The following is a 7,085-nucleotide window of genomic DNA, read 5'->3' on the forward strand; positions in this document are numbered from 1 at the left end:
AACACATCAGCACCTCCTTTCTTGCTCAGTGCCCGCAGGGACTCCCGTCTCCCTGCCGGGGTCCCCTGGGTCATGGCTCCCAGGTGCTGGGCTGTTTAGGGAGCCCCCTAAGCCAGCTGCCTCCTCTCCCGTCCCATAACGGCAGCTAGTCTAGGATTGCCAGATAACATACAAGACACCCAGTTAAATGTGAATTTCAGGAAAACAATGAATGCTTTTTGAGCGTAAGTGTGGCCCAAATAGTGCATTCATTGTTCATTTGAAATTCAGATGCAACTGTGCATCCTGTATTTGTATTTGCTAAGTCTGGCAACCCCTGTCTCCTCCTTCCGTTCTAGACCCCACATAACCAGATCCGCTGCCCCGCGCCGAGGCTATTGGGAGAAGGGGGTAAGCTATCTGGCAGGTATTTTATTTTAAATACATTTTTTAAGTACACTTATTTCAAATAAATGCATTAATTTTTAATTTTAAAGAAAGATTTGAATTTATTATGATTTTTAAATTTTTTATGTTTATTTATTTTTATTTTATTTATTTATTTATTTTTAAACGTTTTATTTATTTCTAGGAGAGAGAGAGAGAGACAGCGTGAGCAGGGGAAGGTCAGAGAGAGAGGGAGTCACAGACTGAAACAGGCTCCAGGCTCTGAGCTGGCAGTCAGCACAGAACCCGACGCGGGTCTCGAACCCACGAACCGCGAGATCATGACCTAAGTGAAAGTCGGATGCTCAACCGACTAAGCCACCCAGGCGCCCCTGTTTATTTATTTTTAAAGGGGGGCATGAGCAGGGGAGGGACAGAGAGAAAGGGGGAGGGAGAATCCAAAGCAGACTCCAGGCTCTGAGCTGTTAGCACAGAACCCGACGTGGAGCCGGAACTCATCAACTGTGAGATCATGACCTGAGCCAAAGTCAGACGCTTACCCGACTGAGCCACCCAGGTGCCCCAATGCAGTTATTTTAATATACTTACTTTAAATAAATCCACTTTTTAAGTGGGGTATCCTAGAGGCCATGTTTTCCCATTGCCTTCTTGCCTCTAGTGACCTGGAGGGTGGAGATGTTAGGAAAATAAGAGAGGATAGTCTCTTAGGTCAGAAAATCTGGGTCCAGGCATAAGGTCTGCCATTGACTTCCTGACTCGCTGGACTTGGGAATTTCTTTCACTGCTCTGGCCTCAGTTTATTCATCTGCAGAAAGGGGCTAAAACTCACTCTGCCTGTCAAATGGCCCGGGATATATGATTCATGAGCGCGCCCCAAGAGCTGGCCATGTGAGGGGGTGCCAAAGCCACTTGGCCTGAAGGCTGAGAGGTCGGGCCGATCCATGACCTCTGTGTAGGTGAGAACTTGGCCCCGTCTCTAGTCTCTAGCACCGTCCGGAGTCTCAAACTTTTTGACCTCTTCTGCCCCCTATGCTAGCCTCGCAGTTCAAGGTGATGGTCACCAGGGGTCAGGCTTGCACGCTGGCGGCTAAGTTCGGCCTTTGGTGGTGCTCCAGGGGACCTCCAGTCTGGGAGCCAGAGGGGCACATGTTTCATGTGGCTCCTGGGCTGCTGACCTGTGACCTGTAGATCTGGAAGGTGAACTGCTGCCTTCTCCTGTATTTACACCCTGCTTGGTACCTCCCGGAAGGCTCCTCACGGGGAGTCCCTGCGAAGGAAGCTGGTTCCTGTGATTGGAATCCGGAGAGAATTCTGGGCAGGGAATTTGGAGAGAGTCTGAGTCCTTGTTCTAAGGCTGCTTCTTATGAATGTCCTTGTGGGTTATACAGCCTCCCCAGCCCGGGGTTCTCTAGTAAAATGAGGTTAACAATGCCTGGCTTGCCTTGATGTGTCCAGATCTGGAGAGCTGAGGTGTGGCTACTGGGCGGGGGGGGGGGGGGGGGGGGGGGGGGGGGGGGGGGGGGGGGGGGGGGTGTCTCTGGCCAGTGGAGCCCATGTCTGAGATGGCTTATGTTGAAGGTGGAGACATCATAGAAATACAGGAAGAGAATCCAGTACAAGGACGTCAGAACGCACCACGGACCCTTTGACAGGTCCTGGAAGCAAGCACCGAGCTCCGAGGAGGGAGGGGTGCTGCACCCACTAGAGGGCAGGTCACTGGCCCCATCCTTCATAGTCAGGGGACACACTCAGGTCTCACTGGGCAGGTGGCTCAGCCGGGCTTCCCAGTCTTTGGAAACGGGCAGGAGATGGGGCACCTGGTCACAGCACGCAGGTTGTTGGGTCTCTGGGATCTCAGAGTCCATTCAGAAGTGTTTCCTGAGCACCTGCTCCGGCTGCGGGGGGTGATTCTCTAAAGACAAATGCGGATGCTTCCGTGCAGTGTGGTGAGAACAAGGTGGCTCCCATCTTAGTCCAGGCACCAGCCCCAGCCCCCGGAGAAGGCGTCCCTGCTCGTGAGCGCCCAGCCTCCTCCAAGAACCTCCCACACCCACGTCCGTGTTGCACATGGCAGAGGATGGATGGCCCGGGAGGTCCCCGGCAGAGCTGGCGTGTCCTGGAGCCTTATCTATGAAGAGTCTAGCCCTCCTCCTGGCCCCTGGCCACACTTTAGCAGGTGGCCAGCCACGCACGGTGGGGGCGGGGGGGGGGGAGCTGTTCTCTGGCCCCGGTTCTCCCGCCTGCTCCGGAAGGCCCGAGTGCTCTCCTTGTGCCTTGTCTCAGGGCGGGTCCCCGTGGGCCCGTCGGATTGCCCTCTCACCCCCATCGGGTTGCTGCGGTTTCCTCATCAGCAGAAATGACTCCTCACCTACAGTTGTGTCAGTCTTTCCACAGATGGAGTGAGTCACGTTGCAAGATGTGGTCACAGGCGGCTGCGCCCTGTGTTCTGGTTAGGGGCCGCCCGGGCCAGGCCAGGCCAGGCTGGGGTTTGGGGCCGGCCACTCTCGGACTTGGACTTGGGCAAGGGAAGCGGAGGCCACCGTGGGAGCGCTGGCGCCAGGGGTTGGGACCGGTGAGGGGGGTCATGGAGCTGGTCCACACAGGCAAGACAGGGGACTGAAGCAAGCCTCCGGCGACTGTGGCCACGAGCAAGCTGGGGAACCGTATGGCTCACTCACCCGCAGCCTGACCACGACACCAAGAGGAAGAGGAATCAGGGCATCAGGCGGTACACCCTCTCACACAGCGCAGTGGCATGGGGTACAAGAGACATGAGCCCTTTTTGCTTCTTCCTCTTCCTCCCTGAACTCCCTGGCCTGCTTCCCCTTTAGCTGACATGCAGTGGCCACGGGCTCAAGTTTCCAACCTCAAGGTTTCTTCTCTCTGCTTCCCAGGTTCGGCCTGTAACTGCCCTCAGGTCGGGACTGTGTTCAGGAAGAGGTGAAGACTCGAACTGGTCGGGTTTTTATTCTTCTTCTCAGAGGCAGGAAAGGGCAACCTTTTCCCTCTCCCCAGGCAGCAAGAGCCATTCTGCCCATTTCTCAGGTGGAGAGGCTGAGGTCCCAACGGAACCTGCCGAGCACCTTGCTTCCCTCCTCTCTTTCTGAGTCCCAGAAAGAGCACAAGCTTGGCTCACTGGGTCAGAGTCCCAGGATCTGACAAGGGCAGGGGGAGGTGGCGGTGTCTTCTCTGCAGGGGGGAAACTAGGTGCAACGGCTCCAAGGTGGCCCGACACAGGCTCTAGAATAAGGACTGGGGTTTCAACCCTACCAATGAGAAGAAGAGAGACGGGCCGTGGTGTTCAGAGCGGGCCCCGGAACGGAGCAGCCCCAAACCCGGGGCCAATACAGACAAGATCATGCCTGGAGTGTCCCTAGATGCACGTGGCTTTGCCTGAGTGATAAACTTGGGCAGGTCCTGAAATCTGGTGTGTGCGTGGGGGGGTGGATTTTGTTATTGCAGCACAATCTTACCTCTCCGGATGATACAAATGCCAAGCCTAGGAGACTGACCTTGCTCCTGGGAAGTGAGTAGAGTCTTAGAGGGCCAACTCCCGCCTCCCTCACAGAGGTTAAGAAGGCCATCTGTCTTTCCTCTGGCTTGTCACTCAAGCAGGCAGCAATAGGTCTTTTCTTCACCCTTGAGTATCCCTGGGGCCAAGAACAGTGCCTGGTACATGGTCAGGGCTCATTAAGGAGTTGTTTACTCCCCGTCTGCCTCAGTTTCCCGCCTTTCCAGTGTATTCTTCCTGCGAACCCCCTCTGTCATGCCTTCATTTTGTTCCGAATCCCGGGCTCTGTGCTTTGCACACGTTGCCCTACTTTTCTGTTCGCCTTAACAGAGAGGCACTAATCCCGTTTTACGGATGAAGAGTGTGAGCCCTAGAATCTCTCCTCTTTCCCCGCTGTGTACCCGTCCTTTAGTTTATTCACCTCATCGAGTACCCACTGGGGACCAGTGGGTAGTGCTGGAGAGAAAGGTGGGAAGTATCTACGAAGGCCCTTGGTTCCCGCCGACAAGGAACCCTGGCCTGGTAGAGGTCACTGTCGGGTCCATGGATGGACGCCAACCACTGTAGTGCTTCCCCAGAAATATGCACAGAAACATAAAATGAGTGAGGAAGCAGCGCCTGGGGGGCTCAGTCGGCTGAGCATCTGACTTCCACTCAGGTCATGATCTCCTGGTTCGAAAGTTCAAGCCCCTTGCCAGGCTCTGTGCTGACAGCCTAGATTCTGCTTCAGATTCTGTGTCTCGGTCTCTCCCTGCCCCTCCCCCACTCATGCTCTGTCTCTCTGTCTCTCTCTCTCAAAAATAAAAACATTAAAATTTTCTTTAAATAAATAAAATGAGTAAGGAAGCCTGCTGAGAGGTAAGGCAGGAAGAACAGAGGGGGCCTAACTTGTGACGTTGCACGACATTTAAAAGGCTGCAGACGGCAAGGACATTTTATCTTCAAAGCCCACCGTGGTGGGCTGCTTGGAGCCCTGTGCCAAGAAGGATTCTGAGGCTGCCTCTGGTCTTTTAGCCAAGACCGCTGTGATGGTGATGTCCTCCCAGACCCGGGGCCTGGGAGTGACAGCCAGCAAGTCCTATATCTCCCAGCTTCGCTTAGGAGCCAAGGCACAACGGGAAGAATTGGAGGGGCACAGGGGGGCCCAGAGGGCACATTAGAGAGACACCATCCATACCTTGCCTAACGTCATAATACAAATACGTGGGAGAGATATGACTGGAGCTCAGATCTCTCTGACAACAAAGCCTGCGTTCTCAAAGCTTCCCCGCCTTCTGGCAGATCAATTGCTTTCTCGGCCCGAGCAAGCATCTTGCAACGTGGAAGCTCCCAGGGAGTTTCTATCAATGACCTTTCTTCTCCCTGCCTCTTGTTTCCATCTCTTCCTTCCTTACTCTTACCACCTCCTCCTACCTTGTGCACAGCTTCACTATCTTCTGCCTAGACCGTCTTCCCGAGGGCCTGCTGGGGCAGGGACTCCCAGCCAGAGGGCTGTGGCTTGTCGCTGTGCCAGAGAGCCTTCTCAGCTGGGAGGTCCAGCCTCAGGTCCAGCCTCAGTCGATGGGAAAAGCTTATTAATGAATTAATTGTTTTGGAGGGTGCCACTAACAGGGAGGCGTCTGCAGACAGAACCCTGAGCTGAAGGAGGGACGCCGCGCCAGGATGTTGGGGTGGTACCAAAGAAAGATGGCGGGGAGGCTCCGCTCATCGCGATGACAGTGGGCTCAGGCTGAGAGAGCACCGCCATCTCGAGCCTTGCCCGTCCCACACCAGAAGGAAAATGCGCCGCGGAGTATCTCGCACCTGTTCAGGCTGGAAGCGACTTCCGTTGGCTCTGCTCACAATGCATTGGCTAGAGTTAGTCACATGGTCCCACAAACTAGGAGAAGTCCGGCATAAAGGTGGGGAGCTAGGAGAATGTGGGGAGCAGAGCCCCTGAGGACCGCAGTATACCTACTGCCTGGCGGAGAGCCTGGGAGGTCCTAGGTGATGAGCCAAGTTTTGATGAAATCGTTTCCAGCCCAACCAGAGTGTTCCCAGAATAGCTCTCACCAAGGCACCGGATGACCTTCATATTGCTACATGCGGTGGACACTTTTCAGTCCTTGTCTCCCTTGACCTTGCACGTAACACCTCACTTTCATTCTTAAATACAAGTCTCTTGGCCTCAGGGCACAACGCTTATCTGATTGTCTTCCTATCTCTTGGGTCGCTTGCTCCGTGCAACTTTCCCTTCCTCCACCTGGCCTTCCGTTTCGGAGTTTCTTGGGGCATGGACCTCTCTTCTCCCCACTCAACTTTGTTCTCAGCAGATCTCGTCCACCCCCTGGGCTTGCATATCTGCTCAGCTTTTGTTGAACTCGCCTTCCTTTTGAGCTCCGTGATCATAGGGCCCACTATCTACTTAGCATCTTCTTGGGCATCTTCAACGTCATCTGAAATGTAATATGTTCAAAACCAAAGGGTCTTCCTCCCTCCACCCCTGGTCCCTACTTCCAGGGCTCCTGTCTCACTCCATGGCAGTGCCATTCACCTACTTGTGCAAGCCAGTGTCATCCTTAGCCTCTCCTTCTCTGTCCCACATCCTTTCATTTTAAACCCCCTCTGAGCCCTACCAAATTTACTTCTCCAGTATCTCTCCACTCCATCCACCCTCTCTCTCCTTCTCCATCACTAGTCCACATGGCACCGGTGTCCCCTCTGGTCGCTGTGAGGCCCCTCAGTGGCCTCCACGCCCATCTGGCCCCACCATGATGTCCTTCATGCTGCCATCAGAGGGATCCTTTCAAGACGCAAATTTGATCACACATTCCCTCTCCCCATGAAACACGTCAATAGCCTGCCAATGCTCTTAGGAAAAAGAGCAAATTCTTGTGCAGAACTGGTCTCTGCTTGCTTCTCATCCTGTCTCACTCCTGTTACAGTGCCTGGCACATCGTAGGCGCTTGGCAAGTAATTTTTTTTTTTAATGCTTTTTATTTATTTCTAGGAGAGAGAGAGACAGCGTGAGCAGGGGAGGGTCAGAGAGAGAGGGAGTCACAGACCGAAACAGGCTCCAGGCTCCGAGCTGGCAGTCAGCACAGAGCCCGACGCGGGGCTCGAACCCACGAACCGCGAGTACATGACCTAAGCGAAAGTCGGACGCTTAACCGACTAAGCCACCCAGGCGCCCCTTGGCAAGTATTTT

The sequence above is a fragment of the Hyaena hyaena genome, unplaced genomic scaffold, assembly GCF_003009895.1.
Source record: "Hyaena hyaena isolate Hyena2069 unplaced genomic scaffold, ASM300989v1 scaffold_130, whole genome shotgun sequence".
NCBI classification, from domain to species: Eukaryota; Metazoa; Chordata; class Mammalia; order Carnivora; family Hyaenidae; genus Hyaena; species Hyaena hyaena.